Source organism: Girardinichthys multiradiatus, chromosome 21 (assembly GCF_021462225.1).
Source record: "Girardinichthys multiradiatus isolate DD_20200921_A chromosome 21, DD_fGirMul_XY1, whole genome shotgun sequence".
Lineage (NCBI taxonomy): Eukaryota > Metazoa > Chordata > Actinopteri > Cyprinodontiformes > Goodeidae > Girardinichthys > Girardinichthys multiradiatus.
Genome location: NC_061813.1, coordinates 30,531,308 through 30,549,565, shown reverse-complemented (window position 1 = coordinate 30,549,565; position 18,258 = coordinate 30,531,308). Strand labels below are relative to the sequence as shown.

The 18,258-nt window shown below is 40.4% G+C and overlaps 1 protein-coding gene and 1 non-coding gene across 4 annotated transcripts in view; one reads left to right on the top strand and one right to left on the bottom strand.

Annotated features, from left to right (window-relative positions):
- Positions 1–5,365: 5,365 nt before the first annotated feature.
- On the bottom strand, positions 5,366–5,439 carry trnat-ugu. The gene has a single exon. It is a non-coding gene; the product is annotated as a tRNA-Thr (tRNA).
- A 9,221-nt stretch (positions 5,440–14,660) lies between these two features.
- The window catches only part of LOC124857717 (NACHT, LRR and PYD domains-containing protein 12-like), a 74,785-nt gene continuing 71,187 nt past the window's right edge, over positions 14,661–18,258 (top strand). For all 3 annotated transcript variants that reach the window (XR_007035662.1, XR_007035661.1, XM_047349087.1), the window contains exon 1: positions 14,661–14,681. The gene's annotated coding sequence lies outside the window, so the exon portion shown is untranslated. The remainder of the gene's footprint in view (positions 14,682–18,258) is intronic.

The following is an 18,258-nucleotide window of genomic DNA, read 5'->3' as shown; positions in this document are numbered from 1 at the left end:
GGAAACGGGGCATTGGAGAAGCACCATCTGAGGTTTTCCAAAATAATTCTGGAGTTTCAACAATTCTAATTTCTTGTTAACAAGAAACAACATATTAGATTTTCCAAAAGAAATGGAGGATGAAATTCCCTGCAGTGAGAAGTGTCAGGTGATTGTGTAAAAGACATTGGAGTTTTGTGCCGGTTTAGGCAGGACATAGAAAGATCAATTGTACACTATGGTCAATTAAACATGGCAGACACTATCAACTGAACTTCTCATAATTCTGTCAGCTCTGCTTGCACAGCAACTTCAGAACTGACACACGTGCTGATTTGTGTAGCATGCATATTTACTGAAAGACAGGGTGCTGATGTGATGACATTTCTTCTTTTGCAAATGCAAATAACCCATAGACTGTTTACTCCAGAGTACAATGGCAGATCATACAGCCTCTTTAGAGCATAAAGACTTGTAATGTCTTGTAAGACTTGTTGAATTGACTTTGTATAGTACCTTGAGTATGGGAAGAAACTTGATAAACTTGATATATATCATCCCAGGTGATATACAGAATCTGTCATACAAAGACTATTTTTCTCAGCTACAGACTGTGGTGTAAACCTACAACAAAGTTCTGGGAGCTGAGAGATCTACAGGAGAGCCAACAACACCCCAGGTCCAGTGGGTGTGGTTGAGAGTCATCAAGCAGAAGTGGTTGGAGCCAAAGTTCACAGGACCATACCAGGTGACCGAGAGGACATCCCACGCAGTGAGGCTGAAGGGCAAAGGAGACACGTGGTTTCATTGGAGCCAGTGCGCCGAGGCACCGGAACCAGGGAGACCTCTGGAGGAGATTGGAGGAAACACAGCTTCATTACAAGGGGCAGAATAATCCCCTGAGCTGTCAGACAACTAGGCAGTCTACCTTAGTTGTTGAAGAAAGAAGACCAACAGACACCAGCGCACAAGATGTCACCTGTATAAGGGACCAACAAACAGCAAGACTGCGCCACCCAGAGGACAAAAGGACAAAATAAGACACACACAAAAAAAAAAAATTACATTTATGCTTTTTACTTAAAAAAGTTATATTTTATATGTTATTGCATTTTACTCTTTTATTATATTCATCCATTGTTGTGCTTACTGTTCAGAGGCCATAAGGATTTTAGTGATTGAACCCAGACATTGTTTATTTTTAATTAAGAAACGCAGTTAATTAATAGGACTGAGAAGACATCCTTCACTTAGAAGGGGTCAAGACATCCCTACTGAGGATCAGAAGGTTTTAAGTACCCTGAAACTACAGAAGCAGGAAATGCAATAGTCCTCAGGCAAAAGGTGAGGCAGAGGCAGCAGGGCCTAAAGCATAGTTAATGTAAAACAATCCTTCTGTCCCCTGTGGAGTAAGAGGTGTATATTGATATTGCTTTAATTCATTTTTATCTTCTCCCTGAAAGGATTAATTAAAGTTCACAGGATAATTAAATTTCAGCGAGTTCCATTGCATTGTCGGTTCCAGGCGTACTTAATTACAGTACTAGCAGCCGCACTAATAACCAAAATGGAGGGCACCGGTGGGAGCATCAAAACTAAACAGCCCCCTTCTATAGTTATGCGCAGCCCATCTGACCCTCATGGCGCCAAATTGACCATTCATGCTAATACTAAAGGAATCACGGTAGCAAAACCTGACTTATGTAACATTATTAATTGTGGATCTAACCAGGTGGGTTGGCGTGGTTATGACATCTATATGTGTGTGTTGAGAGGCCACCCCAGTGAATTGTCTCAGAATCCGTGTGGAGGTTGGGACCAGGTATTGTGGAACACTGGACCAGGCAGTTACACTCATCATTATGACCGCAGGTACAACTTAGGACAGCTGCAAAAGAATATATCCTTGATCAGAGCCACACCAACACCTGGTGGACCTGCGAACCCCCTCATATTAACCACTCGATATCTGACATAAGTCCAACTCACCCCACGATCTCTTAAGACAATTAATGGGTATTATTTTGTCATAGGTGTCAACAAATCAGGAAAAGACCCTAAAGGCATTATTAAGGTACAACTAGTAAAATCTTCTGCCTCCCCTCAGCAAACAGTATTTAAGGACACGGCATCACCTACCCCCGGTCCTGGGTCGTCTCTTGTCCATTATGTAGATGTACATACTGTGAAGGACCTTATAACATTGGAAATAGGATTTACTGAAGCTAACCTATGGCTAGAATGGATGGCTGAGACTGCGCAAGAAAATCATATGTCTAACCTGTGCAGCTGTGAGACCCTCCCTTTACACTGAACCTGCTCCTCTGTACCCCTCTGATACTTGGTGCTATAACTGTATGCTAAATCTAATCAAGGCAGCTACACCCACCAACTGTACCACACTGGCTACTATTTTTCTGCCCATTAACAATAAAACTCTCGCTGGACCATTTACCCCTTATAAAGGCAATGGAAGCTACACATGTTTCAATTTTACTTCTCCAAATACTATCGTGCTCCTAGGTGAAATCCCACAGGATTGGTGTAACAGAACTGAACCTGGTTCAAACATTGGAAGGTAGGCTAGAGCTGGTTTATACTATTATTGTGGTGACAGGAGATTTTTGATTAGGATCCCTTAGGAAGCCTGGGGAGTGTGTGTTATTGTCGGATTACAGGCACCACTTATGTTAATTGGTGAAGCCATAAAAAGAAGTATTAACACTCATCTACCCTCTGTCCTAACAGCTCAGAGGCGCAGACATGTGTTAAGGAAGCGTGCAACTAGCTCCTTCGACCTCACGCAGAACTTTCCCACCTATATTGATGCAATTGGAGTGCCTAGAGGAGTGCCAGATGAGTATAAATTAGCAAACCAAGTAGCAGCCGGCTTTGAAAATATCCCCATAATCTCAGCGTTTATTCCAATAACTCCTAACAAGAATGTAGACCGCATTAATTATATTCATTACAATGTACTACGACTGGCCAACTTAACCCGGGATGCTGTTGAAGGTCTCTCAGAACAACTAGCCCCCACCTCTCTCATGGCCATACAAAACAGAATGGCATTGGATATGTTGCTAGCTGAAAAAGGGGGCGTCTGTGCCATGTTTGGAGATATGTGTTGTACTTTTATCCCCAATAACACCGCTCCTGACGGAGCTGTAACCCGAGCCTTAGAAGGACTGAGAACTCTGAGTAAAACTATGCACGAGCATTCAGGGATTGACAATGCATTGGAGCAATGGTTTACTGATATGTTTGGAAAATGGTTTAGTCATGTCATTAATGATTTCTATTACTATTTTTGTTGCCATAATGGTTACCTGTGGTTGTTGCTGTGTACCATGCATCAGGGCTCTGATGGTTCGCTTCATCACTGCCACAATTGAGAAGGGGAGTACTGAATGTAAATCTCCTACTTATCAGATGTGTGCTTTGACGGACGGACTTCAGGGGCTGGAGCTGGCTGCACCCTATGTGGAGTGATCTCCTAGTGGAGATCAAAAGGGGGAATTGTGGAAATATAAATGGCTTATTATTAGTAGCTAAAACTAAGATACATTTGAGACTTTGTTGCTTATAGATTGATTATTATTAGGAGTTTTTAGTTATGCTTTTGATAGTTAGAAAAAACCTTAACAGTAGCCTCTAGTATTATAATACAATGAATGTTTATTATTCAAGGTTAAAGCTTGCATTTCTTTTCTGTCTGTATCGTGAGAAGCCGGCAGTGTATTAGGGAGGCATGGTACTCCTCTCTGTGCTGACCGAATGTATCTCTGTTTCTTTGATACTGTAACAGTAGCTTCTAGTATTATAAAACAATGAGTGTTCATTATTCATGGACAAGGTTTGCAGGTGTTCTCTTTGTGTATCCACGTGTGGGAAACAATTCTTTGATTAAATAATGACGTATATCTCTGTTTCTTTGACACTGTTGCTGGGGAGACATCCACAGATAGAATGATTGTGTATGTAACTGAAAAAAGGTGCTGGTCCAGCGTGGGGTATAAAATGTAATGAAACACAACCCCAGTCAGACAACACACAGATGTTTCCAGGTTCCCTTGTAAGTGTGATGTCTCCCCTCTGAATTCAGATTGGTTTTAATAAACTTGTGGAAATGTACAACTGATCTCTGACTGAGGATTGTTCTTTGGGGTCCCAAATAAAAAGAGTCGATGAGAGGTGAGGAGTAATGTAAGAGTTAACGGACGGCCAGTAAAGTTTTCCTACCTCGACACACTGAAGCCCATGCTTTGTCTATCTATCCAAGGACTTGCTGAAAAGTTGCATGGCGCATCCTTCCGGTTGCTATGAAGCTGTGCTCTCCATCCACCATCCACTCCTCTCATAGGCTACGCAAAGCTGCCTTAAAGCTCCGGTTCACTTAGATGTCGAGAGGCTGGAGTACTGGCAGTTTCTGACACGCGGTTGTCCGTGCTCTGATAGAGAGGTGGTTTTCTTTTTGGCGGCATTTTGTCTGTGTTCAGCCTCTCTCTGTTGTCTTTAGGTTAATGTTTCAGTTACTTTTATAGAGCTACAGGAGGAGCATGTCCCATACCCACAAAGAGCGGCGGTAGACGGTAATGTTTAGTCCTTGGTTACCGTAATATTGATATTTAAGTCGCATCTGAATATAAGCCGCAGGACCAACAAACCATGAACAAAAGTACGACTCATAGTCTGGAAAATACGGTGCTTCTTTCCTTGAGGAGGTCAAAGTGAGCCATGCTTGGGTTCTTAAATTAGTGTAACTGAACGTCTATCTAAATTTTAATCAGCTGTTTATATTATAAGGTTAGTTTTCAGAAAACTTCCTTAAAAGGTTAAAAAACCAACAAAAAAACTGACTGGGCATCAGGATTAATGTTGAACTGTATGTTTTTTGACAGGTAAAATCTATGGTCTCCTCTTGTGTTTAAAATTGGCTTTTCTCATTTGATTAAACAGCCTCCTTTATTCCTCACTCAAACCATCTATCTTCTCTGTCCAAAATATGAACATTTTATGTCCTCAAAGGAGTGTGTCTTGTAGGTGCATAGCTGAGTCTTGTCCTGAGGAGCTGGCTGTCCTGTGTTGAGCCATGCATCTGTGGAGAGGCTGTTTAATTTCTCCATTATAGAGGTCTAGGCCTTCCTCACTGCACTGAATTGCAAACACAAACTTCTGTCTTGTAACAGTAGTTTCCTGACTTAACCCATCCCCGTAGGAAGCAGTGAGCTGCCACTGTGCAGCGCTCAGGGAGCATTCAGGGGCTAAAGGTCTTGTTCAGGGACCCAGAGTGGCAGCATGTGGGATTGAAACCAATCCCCTGCTCTTACCACTCTCCCCACCAAAACTGTACTCCACATAGATTGACCAAGTAGTGTACAGAAAAAGGCACTGCTGGGATTTGAACCCAGGATTTCCTGCTTACAAGACAGACACTCTAACAAACTAAGCCACAGCACCACTTTAAAATCAGCACTCAAGAATCTATATTGTCATTGTGTCGCCATTATGAGACCTGTTGATCCAATTTGAATAAATAACTAACTCTGACTGCGCTGTTCAATGATTAGGAGAAAATGGCGCTCTACACACCTAGAGGATTCCTACTTAATCTGGAAAAATAGTCTACTGTTGTATAAAAAGACACTTCGCCAAGCCAGAACAGCTTATTTCTCATCATTAATAGAAGAGAATAAGAATAATCCTAGGTTTCTCTTTAGTACAGTTGCTAAACTTACACAGAGTCATAGCTCTGTTGAGCCATCCATTCCCTTAGCTCTCAGCAGTCATGAACATGGGATTCTTCTTAAATAAAATTGATTCTATTAAAAATAAAATCTTTGACATACTCCCGAAGATGATTACTTCATCCTCAGCAAGTGAGACAACATTGGAAGTAACTGTAGAACCTGATCTGTGTTTGGACTGTTTTGATCCTGTGAAGCTTCCTGAGTTATCAGAAATATTAGCTTCATCTAAACCTTCAACTTGTATGTTAGACCCAATCCCAACCAAATTATTTAAGGAAGTGTTCCCTCTGATTACCAGCCCCATTTTAGATATGATTAATTTATCTTTATTAAATGGATATGTACCACAGGCTTTTAAGGAAGCTGTAATTAAACCTTTACTTAAGAAACCTTCGCTTGATCGAGATGACTTGAAAAATTACAGACCTACATCCAATCTTCCATTCTTATCTAAAATTATTGAGAAAATAGTTGGTAATCAAATGTGTGAGCATTTACACAGCAATGACCTGTTTGAAGAGTTTCAGTCAGGTTTCAGAGCTCATCATAGCACTGAAACAGCTCAGCTGAAAGTCACTAATGATATTCTTATGGCCTCAGATAATGGACTTGTGTCTGTACTTGTCCTGTTAGATCTCAGTGCTGCATTTGATCCAGTCGACCATAATATTCTCTTAGAAAGGCTGGAATATGTTGTAGGGATCAGGGAAACAGTGCTAGGCTGGTTTAAATCTTATGTGTCTGACAGATTCCAGTTTTTTTAATGTAAATGATAAATCATCTTTAAACTCCAGGGTTAATTGTGGAGTACCACAAGGTTCAGTACTTGGGCCAATTCTTTTTACTATATATATGCTTCCAATAGGTCAAATTATCAGACAGCATAGAATAAATTTTCACTGATACTCAGCTTTACTTATCCATGAATCCTGATGAGCCCAACCAGTTAGACAGACTAGAAGCACGTCTTAAGGAGATAAAAACTTAAATGACTTTAAATTTTCTGCTTCTAAATTAAGACAAGACAGAAGTTGTCATCTTTGGACCGGAGTCTGTAAAAAAGAAACTGCTTAGTCATTCACTTAAACTGGATGGCAATAAATTGACCTTTGGTAATAATGTAAAAAACCTTGGTGTTATTTTTGACCAGGACAGGTCATTTAAATCCCATATTAAACAGGTTTCTAGGATTTCCTTCTTTCATCTCTGGAACATTGCCAAAATTAGAAATATCCTATCCAGGAGTGACGCTGAAAAACTAGTCCATGCATTTGTTACGTCAAGGCTGGACTATTGTAATTCTCTACTATCAGGATGTCCACAAAATGCAGTTAAAAGCCTTCAGCTGATTCAAAATGCTGCAGCAAGAGTTCTGATGAAAATTAAAAAGAGATCATATTTCTCCTATTTTAGCTTCCCTTCATTGGCTCCCTGTTAAATCCAGAATAGAATTTAAAATTATCCTCCTCACATATAAAGCCCTTAATGATCTAGCTCCATCATACATCAGAGATCTGATTGTTCCATATGTTCCTAACAGAGCACTTTGTTCTCAGACTGCAGGTTTACTGGTGGTTCCTAGAGTCTCTAGAAGTAGAATGGGAGGCAGATCCTTTAGTTATCAGGCTCCTCTCCTGTGGAACCAGCTCCCAGTTTTAGTCTGTGAGGCAGACACCCTGTCTACTTTTAAGGCTAGGCTTAAAACTTTCCTTTTTGATAAAGCTTATAGTTAGAGTGGCTTAGGTTATCCTGAGCTATCTTCCTTATTTTTACCTCCGCCTTCCTCCCTCCTTGTTGGATGGAGTAAGGGGGAGTCAGGTTTAGCCTAAAGCGGCTCAGTTATGGTTGAGGTGCAAACACACCCTCCATTTCTGCTACCTGTATGACCCTTTCTTTTTTCCAATGGTTATAATCAGTCTGACAGAGGGAGGTATCCCAATCCTTGTGGTTTTTAGTATAACAATGACCATCAGTGGGACCCTTTGTGGGGTGCCTTGAGATGACATTGTTGTAAATAAGTGCCGTTTAACTAAATAATCTTAACTGAAACTATCTGTGTAGTTATGGTGCTATAGGCTTAGGCTGCTGGAGGACATAATGACCACTTTCACCCTCTTCGCTACATTCTCAAACTACTCTCCAATTTTGCATTATTTTCTGTTATTTCAGCTTTTAACCTTGTTCTCTCTCTTTTCTCTTCCTAGAAGCTACACCTGGCCTGACTCTGTGTCTACCTGTGACACCTTTCTGGAGAGGGGAATTGTCCGAGCTTCTGCTGGCAACAACTTGATGCTCACCCTCTACCGATGATCCACATAGCCCTGTCTTTTAGTGTTTAACTCTTTCTCTCTCCTAGACATGGCGATTGACTGAGCTTAACTGTAACTAATTATATGTGCTCTCTTTCAGACTCTAACCTTGAAAACTGGCTCAGAGTTTATCTGTTCTTTCTTTCTAGGTGCAACGACTAAAGGAGCTTCATCCATTAACATTTACTTTTCCTTCCCATAAAAAGGACTCCTGGATCAGTGCTTCTTTGTTCTCTTTGTGTCTCTGCTCTGTTCTCTCAAACCCCCAGTTGGTCGTGGCAGATGACCGCTCACACTGAGCCTGGTTCTGCTGGAGGTTTCTTCCTGTTAAAAGGGAGTTTTTCCTCTCCACTGTCGCTACATGCATGCTCAGTATGAAGGATTGCTGCAAAGTCAACGCCAGTGACTGTCCACTGTCTCTACATGCTCATCCTGGAGGAATGAATGCTGCAAATCACTGACTGGATACAATCTGGTGGGTTTCCTTAGACAGAAAATCTTTTTATCCAATTTGAATAAATAACTGAATCTGACGGCACTGTTCAATGGTTAGGATTAATTGGAATGTATGAACCTGACTGTTGTGAATTGCTTTGAGACAACATGTGTTGTGAATTGGTGCTATATAAATAAAACTGAATTGAATTTTAAGTGAATGGCTACAAAATTGACTGGGCCAGGTTGCATTGAATTAGAGTCTAAAATGTGAGAAAACAGGAGGCAGACGTAGGGCTCCTACGGAGTGTGAAAGAGAAGAACGTGGACTTGTGTTGGCACATACAGGTCCTTCTCAAAATATTAGCATATTGTGATAAAGTTCATTATTTTCCATAATGTCATGATGAAAATTTAACATTCATATATTTTAGATTCATTGCACACTAACTGAAATATTTCAGGACTTTTATTGTCTTAATACGGATGATTTTGGCATACAGCTCATGAAAACCCAAAATTCCTATCTCACAAAATTAGCATATCATTAAAAGGGTCTCTAAACGAGCTATGAACCTAATCATCTGAATCAACGAGTTAACTCTAAACACCTGCAAAAGATTCATGAGGCCTTTAAAACTCCCAGCCTGGTTCATAACTCAAAACCCCAATCATGGGTAAGACTGCCGACCTGACTGCTGTCCAGAAGGCCACTATTGACACCCTCAAGCAAGAGGGTAAGACACAGAAAGAAATTTCTGAACGAATAGGCTGTTCCCAGAGTGCTGTATCAAGGCACCTCAGTGGGAAGTCTGTGGGAAGGAAAAAGTGTGGCAGAAAACGCTGCACAATGAGAAGAGGTGACCGGACCCTGAGGAAGATTGTGGAGAAGGGCCGATTCCAGACCTTGGGGGACCTGCGAAAGCAGTGGACTGAGTGTGGAGTAGAAACATCCAGAGCCACCGTGCACAGGCGTGTGCAGGAAATGGGCTACAGGTGCCGCATTCCCCAGGTCAAGCCACTTTTGAACCAGAAACGGCAGCAGAAGCGCCTGACCTGGGCTACAGAGAAGCAGCACTGGACTGTTGCTCAGTGGTCCAAAGTACTTTTTTTGGATGAAAGCAAATTCTGCGTGTCATTCGGAAATCAAGGTGCCAGAGTCTGGAGAAAGACTGGGGAGAAGGAAATGCCAAAATGCCAGAAGTCCAGTGTCAAGTACCCACAGTCAGTGATGGTCTGGGGTGCCGTGTCAGCTGCTGGTGTTGGTCCACTGTGTTTTATCAAGGGCAGGGTCAATGCAGCTAGCTATCAGGAGATTTTGGAGCACTTCATGCTTCCATCTGCTGAAAAGCTTTATGGAGATGAAGATTTCATTTTTCAACATGACCTGGCACCTGCTCACAGTGTCAAAACCACTGGTAAATGGTTTACTGACCATGGTATCACTGTGCTCAATTGGCCTGCCAACTCTCCTGACCTGAACCCCATAGAGAATCTGTGGGATATTGTGAAGAGAACGTTGAGAGACTCAAGACCCAACACTCTGGATGAGCTAAAGGCCGCTATCGAAGCATCCTGAGCCTCCATAAGACCTCAGTGCCACAGGCTGATTGCCTCCATGCCACGCCGCATTGAAGCAGTCATTTCTGCAAAAGGATTCCCGACCAAGTATTGAGTGCATAACTGTACATGATTATTTGAAGGTTGACGTTTTTTTGTATTAAAAACACTTTTCTTTTATTGGTCGGATGAAATATGCTAATTTTGTGAGATAGGAATTTTGGGTTTTCATGAGCTGTATGCCAAAATCATCCATATTAAGACAATAAAAGACCTGAAATATTTCAGTTAGTGTGCAATGAATCTAAAATATATGAATGTTAAATTTTCATCATTACATTATGGAAAATAATAAACTTTATCACAATATGCTAATATTTTGAGAAGGACCTGTAGAGATGAGGTTTGAAATATCAGGGTAGAACTAAAGTCTGAGAAGACCAAATATTTAGATGGGACAAAAGTTAATAAAAGGAAGTAAAAACACTTAACCTGAAACCCGTAGGGGGCTTGAACATCCTGGAGACAGGATTAGATATTTCACTTCCCAAAACCGAGGCCAAGACTGAGCAAAAGTGATATGGATGGAGGATGAGCGTTTGGAGGAAATGATAAGAGCCTAGCAGGCGAAGAAGGGGAAGGACATGAATCTGGCCAAAGTCAAGGGTAAGGAAACATAAATGATCAAGTAAAAGCTAAGCTGAGTCTAACGAGTGAAGGAGAAAGATGAAGCAGACTGGCTGGAGAGGGAATGAAATAAATTGCTACGGCTGGAACGCTCCTGATGAGGCGTGGATGGGACATGATAAACCTGACTAAGCCTGGCGGATGCGAATGTGGGCGAGCCCAACAGGCGAAGGGAGAAAATAAGTGATAGCTGATGAGCAGAAGGATGGAAACTTGGTAAACCTGACTATGCGGGCAGAGAGAAGGACTTGGTCGTGCCTGACAAACAAGTAGAGCAAGCAAGGATAAGTTAAAACCAAAAAGGCCAACCGTCACTTGTTAATGCAAAAGCTCTACTAAGAGCAGATAGATCGTCGAGCAGAGCACAGAATGGAAGTTTAGGCGGACATATGCAAAGAATGCTGAAGTTGACCAGCGGTTGAGTTGTTGTAGGGAAGCTGTTGAAGTGGCTGCCCCAATTCTGAATGAGTGACCTGAGAACTGACTAGGGGAAAGGTTGCATAGGACTAAATTTGCCTCACAAATTGAGAAACCAGGAGATGATCATGGGAACTCCTCCTGAAGCAAGGAAAGAGGCATGAAGGGTGAGCTGATATGTAACGCTAGAGAATAAAAGAACATGGCTTGGGAAGGAGAAAAACAACTATTGAGGCGAGCTATGAAAAATGAAACATCTACCTTCAACCTTAAATGTGATTGAAGACAAGTTTGAAAGGGACTGAATAGAACTTGAGGTCTGAAAGCTGAATCTCTAGCTGGTGTGAATGAATTAAAAGGAGTAGTAAATTACTTAGTCTAAGTAAGCCATAAAGGCAAGGAGGAAGGCGCTGGAGAGAAGAGATTCAGAATAAGTTAAAAAAAACGATCGGAGCGAAGGATCGTAAGCAGACTCCCACAGCCTGGAGTCACGCTGTGAAATGCAATGATTTGAAATGTCTTGAGAAGAAGTTAAATGGCGTGAAGAGAGAAAAGCTCAGCGTGGGCTCAGAAAGATGATCTTTGATAAAATTGATGCCTGTTAATAGGCTGTGAATGTAGGGGAGCTTGAAACCACAATGTCAAAACACTGAGATAATAAAAGCTAGAACTGACTAAATGAGAAGCGGGTACGATGGTGAGTAAAGGGAGGGCAAAATTTACAAAGGTTTGCCGGGCGAAGAAATGGGTTTTGAAGTGGAAGGAGCTGGACCTGAGATACAACGATGTGAAACTGATAGCGACGGAGAGAGGAATAATCGGAGAAGGGTGAAAGTAGCTGATGAACAGAGATGGCAAAATACCTGGAAAATAGAAGGAGACAAGCATCAGGCTGAATTAATAGCCTGGAACATGACAGGCCTGCCTGGAAACAATGGAGGTAAGCGCTATGGCTGACAGCTGGGAGATCCATGAATGGGAGACTTGGCTGAGGATTACTGCAGACTTGATGCTGATTGGTTGGCGCAGAGACGCACGGAGAAGCCATTGGATGAAGCTGGAGGAGTGGATGAGTCTCCCAGATTGAATTTTCATCATTACTCCATTAAGAAAGAATATGGATATCCAATATTAAAAGTAGATAAAACAACTATAATAAAATATGAAGAAAAAGCTGAAATACTAGCTAAAACATTTGGTAAAATTCCTGGTTCAAGTAACATGAGTGATGAGGGAAGGAAAGGGAGGGAATACAAAGATTTACTACAGAACACTGAAGAAACAAATAACTTAATGAATGAACGGTTTGCAAAAGCAGAACTGAACTCTGTACTCAGGAAAATAAAGAATACAGCACCTGGTAAAGATCAGATCTGATCCACAATGATACAACATCTCAGTGAAACATCTAAAGACGTCATATTAGAGCTTTATAATAAAGTCTGGGAGGAGGAGGAGCTGCCTCAGAGCTGGAAGGAGTCAATCATCGTACAAATAGCTAAACCAGGAAAAGATAACACAAAACCAGAAAATTAGAGACCCATTGCATTAACATCAAATATAAGCAAAATAATGGAAAAAATGATTAATAATAGATTAACATATTATTTCAATATCAACGGGTTAATTACTAAGGTGCAAAGTGGTTTTAGAAGAGGGAGAAATATTAATGACCCAACGTTATGTTTAGAACATGAAATCAGAAGACAGCAAGTTAATAAAGAAAGTGTAGTTGCTGTATTTACTGGGTTTAAATGAATTCAATACTTTTTAACAAATAGAACTCTTCAAGTTAGAATAGATCAAGAAATGTCAACTAAATATGTCGTAGACAATGGAACGCCTCAAGGTAGTATTATAAATCCATTATTGTTTACCATAATGATAAACGATGTATTTTCAGACATTGGAAAAGAAACAGGTTGTTCACTTTTTGCTGATGATGGAGCCATATGGAAAAGAGGGAAAAATGTAAAGATAACTGGAAAGAAAATACAGGCTGAGATAAGAAGGATAGAGGAATGGGCTTCTCAATGGGGATTCAAGTTCTCAGAAAACAAGAGTTATGGTATTTACACGGAAAAAAATAAGAGAGGAAATAAAATTTTAATTATATAATCAAGAATTAGAACAAGTTAAAAGTATAAAGTTTCTAGGAACATGGTTTGATGAGAAAGTCCTATGGAAAATACATATACAGAAAATGATAAATGTAAGAAAGTATTAAATATTATGAAATATTTGGCTGGCAGTGACTGGGGAGCATTAAAACAAATTTACACAGGATTGATCAGATCAAATATAGATGTTTCTAATGTTTCTAAGTTCTTCTGGGTTTCTGCAAAATCAATGAAAAAACTAATCAGTTTAAAATTTGCTTCACTGACAGTTTGAACTTCTCTATCTGTACAAACAGATGATTGATTTGACCGTTTAAATAGTGACAATGATGGTGGAGAAGATCCTCCAGGGTGAGCTCTGGGAAGTCAACGTTAACTGTAGGTTACAGCATGAAAATCACAATTCCTATGTTGCTGAATATTTGCAGCTTTTCCATATTTTTCTTACTGCGCTCTGTTCAGATGATCTTTCAGTTCCTTCCAGCAGAGATCTGAACTTTCCAGCATTATTCCTGTCTGATTCCAGCAGAGCAACAACACAGAGGATGGTTCAAAGAAGAACTGACCCATATGCAAACATTAAGGATTGATGGCTGCAGTTAGTTGGTTTGGACAGCAGGTGGCGCTGCTGCAGGACACAAAGAGGGAGAGCAGCAGCTTCCTGCAGGGACACATGAAGACAAACATGAAGCTCAGCTGTGAGACATGAAGCTTTAACATTTACTGAACTCTTCAGCTCCACTTTCCCTCAGATTTCCCCTGAAGCAGCGTCAAGGTGGAAAACTGCTGCAGCTGGAGAAGATTCAGCAAAATCAACATGTTGCTTTGCTTTCTGTCCCAGAAGATCCAAAGTAGGGTTGGCAGCATGAAGGTGGATGTTCACCTCCAAGAAAAAAGAGAGAAAGAAGAAGTGGCAGCAGTCACCTCCACACATGCTCTGTTTCCTTCCTGAACATCTTCAACCAACACGTTTCCTCAGCTGTGCTGTTAGGATGCTGCTCTCAAACATCTCAGTAGGACAGGACATTTGGAGACACTTTGTAGAAGAGATCTCCTGAAATCAAACTCAACTAAACCTGCTGAGGGTCACAAAATATCCAGATCCACACAAGTCTGATCTGACCTGCTTCTAAGGCTGTTGACTAGAACTTTACTGGACCTGGAGCTCTGACTGGGATCTTCTTCCAGTTTGGTTTTAAATAAAATCATCACTAGAAGATTCAGTCAAGAATGAAATGACTTTTGTTTCATTCCAAGCTGGGAGAAAGTGAAGCTCAGTGTGTGAACATTTACTGAAAAGTTCAAGATGATTTCCCCCTTGACAGGGGGCGGAGCCTCAGGTGAGTCAGTTAGAGTCAGGTATCAGATCAGGTTCAGAGTCCATTTAGTAACAGAACAGAACAAAGAGAAGAATCTGGATCAGGGTGAGTGTTAACTTCTTGTTCTCCTTTCAGTGGGTTTTCTCTCTGTGGACTGTTGACAGAACCACAGATAGAACTCAGTCTGGTTCTCCTTCAGAACCAAGCTGCTAGCTTCATGTAACTGTGGTTCCTGTGAGGTTCTGATTTTGTTTATCAGCACCAAAAAAAACTTAGTTTTCTTGGCTTCTATCTTTTCTTTAGACAAAAACTGAATTTGAGAAAATGGGAGAGAAGATTTTTGAAAACAATTTAAAAACTCAACTTAGTTGTTAAGTTGAACTGGTACCAGTTTTTTTACTGGTCTGTTGCCTTAATTATTTCAGTGCGTGAAAGATATATGTTTTCAATGTATTTTTTATTTGTGGGGTGAATGAAAGAGAGAATAATAGTAATATATTTACATATTGACAGTGCACTGATGGATAGAAAACCACATTTTAATATAAAGGGTTGTTAAACAACTGAGAGCTGAACAAGATGTTTAATAACAGCAACAGGATTCATTTGCATCAGGGTTTCATGTTTGTTACCATAAGAAAAATGTCGTAAGGAGGAATCATCCAACTATTGAATGCAGTTAAAATCATTTCAGATAACAGAGCAGTTCAGAGAACTCATAAATACTCGGTACTAAACTTTGGAGGCAGTTAGATGGTCAGAAACATTTTACAGTTTAAAGATCTGGACCGGACAGAAATATTCAGAAGAATTAAAGTTTTCTGGCTGAACTGAGGTTCATCATAAAATAAGAAGGTAATTCTGCCTCCTTTCTGTTCATTTTAAACTCACAAAGTTAAAGATGGGAGGAGCTGCTTGAGTTTGTTCTGCTGCATTGTTTTCTTTACAGAACCATGTTTCATTTAAGAACACAAGATTTAGTTTGTTTCACAATAAATCTAATAAAAACCTTTATTTCTATTTCCCTTCTATATTTACATTTAAAATGGGTTATTTGAACTGAAGTCAAATTCCTTGTTTGTGTCACAAACCTGGTGAATAAAACTGATTTTCCTGCTAAGGATCTTGCATTGAGTGATGCTAGATTTAGTGAGTTATCTTTACAGGTTTTAGCTGAATGCTGCTACAGTGGATTGATTTCCAGATTAGACATTACTCCGTGTTTCATTCATTCAGGCCTTGTATATCTGTTCTGTCCAGTTTGGACCTGAATAGCAGAAGCTGCCTCATAACCGGGCCCTGAAAACATCTGGGTGTTGGGAGGGGTGATTACTTTATATTCTGGAGCTGAGTTCTAACAGCAAAGGATTGGAGCATTGAAATGTATGAAAGCCTCACCTGCTGGTGGGGGTTGTGGAAAACTCTGATGCCTGGATGGAGGTTCATTTAGTGTTTCACTGGTTCTGATGAACTCTGTGGTGATGCTGGACGTTCCCTCCTTGTTTTGCTGGTGAGGTTCCTCCTGCTGGTTTGAGGGAGGAGGGAGAAAGAGGATGTTCTACCAGGTTCTCTGAGGTTCAGCTTTGAGAAGTAATTCCAGATGTAGAACGTTACACAAACATCACGGTCAGCTGGACTCCACATGACAATACCAGTGTGTTGTTGCATTTCATGCTGTGCAGCATTTTGGACCGGGTCAGTGCTGCAGGCAACTGGATTTGGAGGTCAGCTGATTCTTCTCCAGAAGCAGTGATATTTACATTTATCTTGACATTGTTTCAGCTGAGTCATTCAGTTGGTGCAGAGCAATCTTCATATCTCATTGCTGTTAAAAAATGTGTTACAAACTGGAGAATCTTCATTTATTTAATAAATTATAAAAAAATCTTAAAATATGTTTCAAACATAAAGAACATCTGAGCTCTAATGTGAACCTGGTGATTTAGAGCTTAGTTTGCTATAATGCAAAGATAAGCAGATTCTGAACAATTCGCCCCTTCTCACAGGAGAGGTGTAGATTCACCTCACCTGTGAGAAGGGGCGGAGCCTCAGGTGAGTGAGGTATGGCAAGACCAGGAGAAACAGGTCCTGTCTTCAGTCCATGTAGATCAGAGCAAAGCAAAGCATCTGGACCAGGGTGTTAACTCCACATTGTTCTTGTTTCCTCTTACAGTTTCTGATTGGGTTTTCTCCAGGTGGATGGAACCAGAAACAGAACTGAGTCTGGTTCTGTTTCCGATTTATTGTGGAGATTTCCACCATCTTAACCAAGTTCGTTCACAGAACTAAATATTTTTAAACTCCAGTTATTGAGTCCAACTGGTACCAGTAGGTACTCCCCATTGTTGTCTAGCTAAGATATAGAGGCCTGGTAGGTGAAAGGTGAAAATTATTCAAGACAAAACGACTCCTTTTTAATAGAAATAATGTATTGTTCTGATTTATTGGGTTTATAAAAGTATTTCACTTGGCTTTTATCAGTAATAGATTAAATCAAGGCTCATACACTGGGCTTAAAGTTAATATTATTAATTATAGTGGCATATAAAAGTATTCACACTGCTTAAGAACCATCATATTTTATCACTTTCCAGCAACAAACCTGGTATTTATGTCAGACCAACACAAAGTATTTGAAAGGAAAATGATACATTGTTTTCAGATTTTCTGCCAGCAACAACTAAAATATTAAACGATCTCTGTTTCAGTCTAAGCTGCAAGGATGTTTCATTCGTTGAAAGCTAGTGAAGGTGTAAAGAAGCAACAGTCACAGAATCTAATAGCCTTAGAACATGGAGGAACACCTGCTTCATCAGCCTAAAGTACCCTATATCATTTTATGGTGAATCAAAGTATCAGACATCCACTACTTATGGTTCTTGAAGACAGTAATACATCCACCTTGTTTAACCCTGATGTAAACAGTTCTGGAACCAGAAACCCAGCTTCAGAGTTAGCTCAGAGTTTATGGAAACAGTTTGTTGAACCTTCTTTAAGAACAGAGATTGTTTTCAGGATCCAAACATGAGGATCATTAATATTTAACAACATTGAGGTTCTGAGATAAACTCAGGAGAATTAAAAGAAACATCTGCTTTAACCAACTCTGGAGATGAGCTAAACAGCAGGAACCTCAATATATCCTAGTATTCAGTGTACCATAAGAACCACAGACCAGATGTTCCAGATGGTGTTGGTTGAATATTGATCTTATTGAGTCATATTTTAGCCAATCAGCCGTTGTTTCTGTACAGAAGGTAAAGTCTTAAAAGGAAGAAACATGTGGAGCTCATATAGATCCTCTCATTATAGTCAGAGTCCTGAGATAGTTTGTTTCCAGTCTTCATGAAGATCTTCTTGCTCTCCAACTGAGGAGGAACAAAGGTTTCAGGATCTCACCCATTAAAACCCAGCTCATCTGGGATTCTTCTGCACCATGAGGAGAAACACTGAAAGGTTGAATATTTATTTCCCAAACAGTCAGAAACTGAAGGCTGTTTTCTGCAGGTCTGATCCAGTCTCAAGTTACAGATGGATTTACAGAGGTTCTGTTCATCATCTTGTTTTCTAACTGTTGTTGGTTCCTCTGCAGGAATGAGGTCTGATCTACAGAGATGTTTGGGGGGTAAAAGGACAACCTAAAGCCCAGAACCATGTTAACGTCAGACTGTTTGACTCTGAG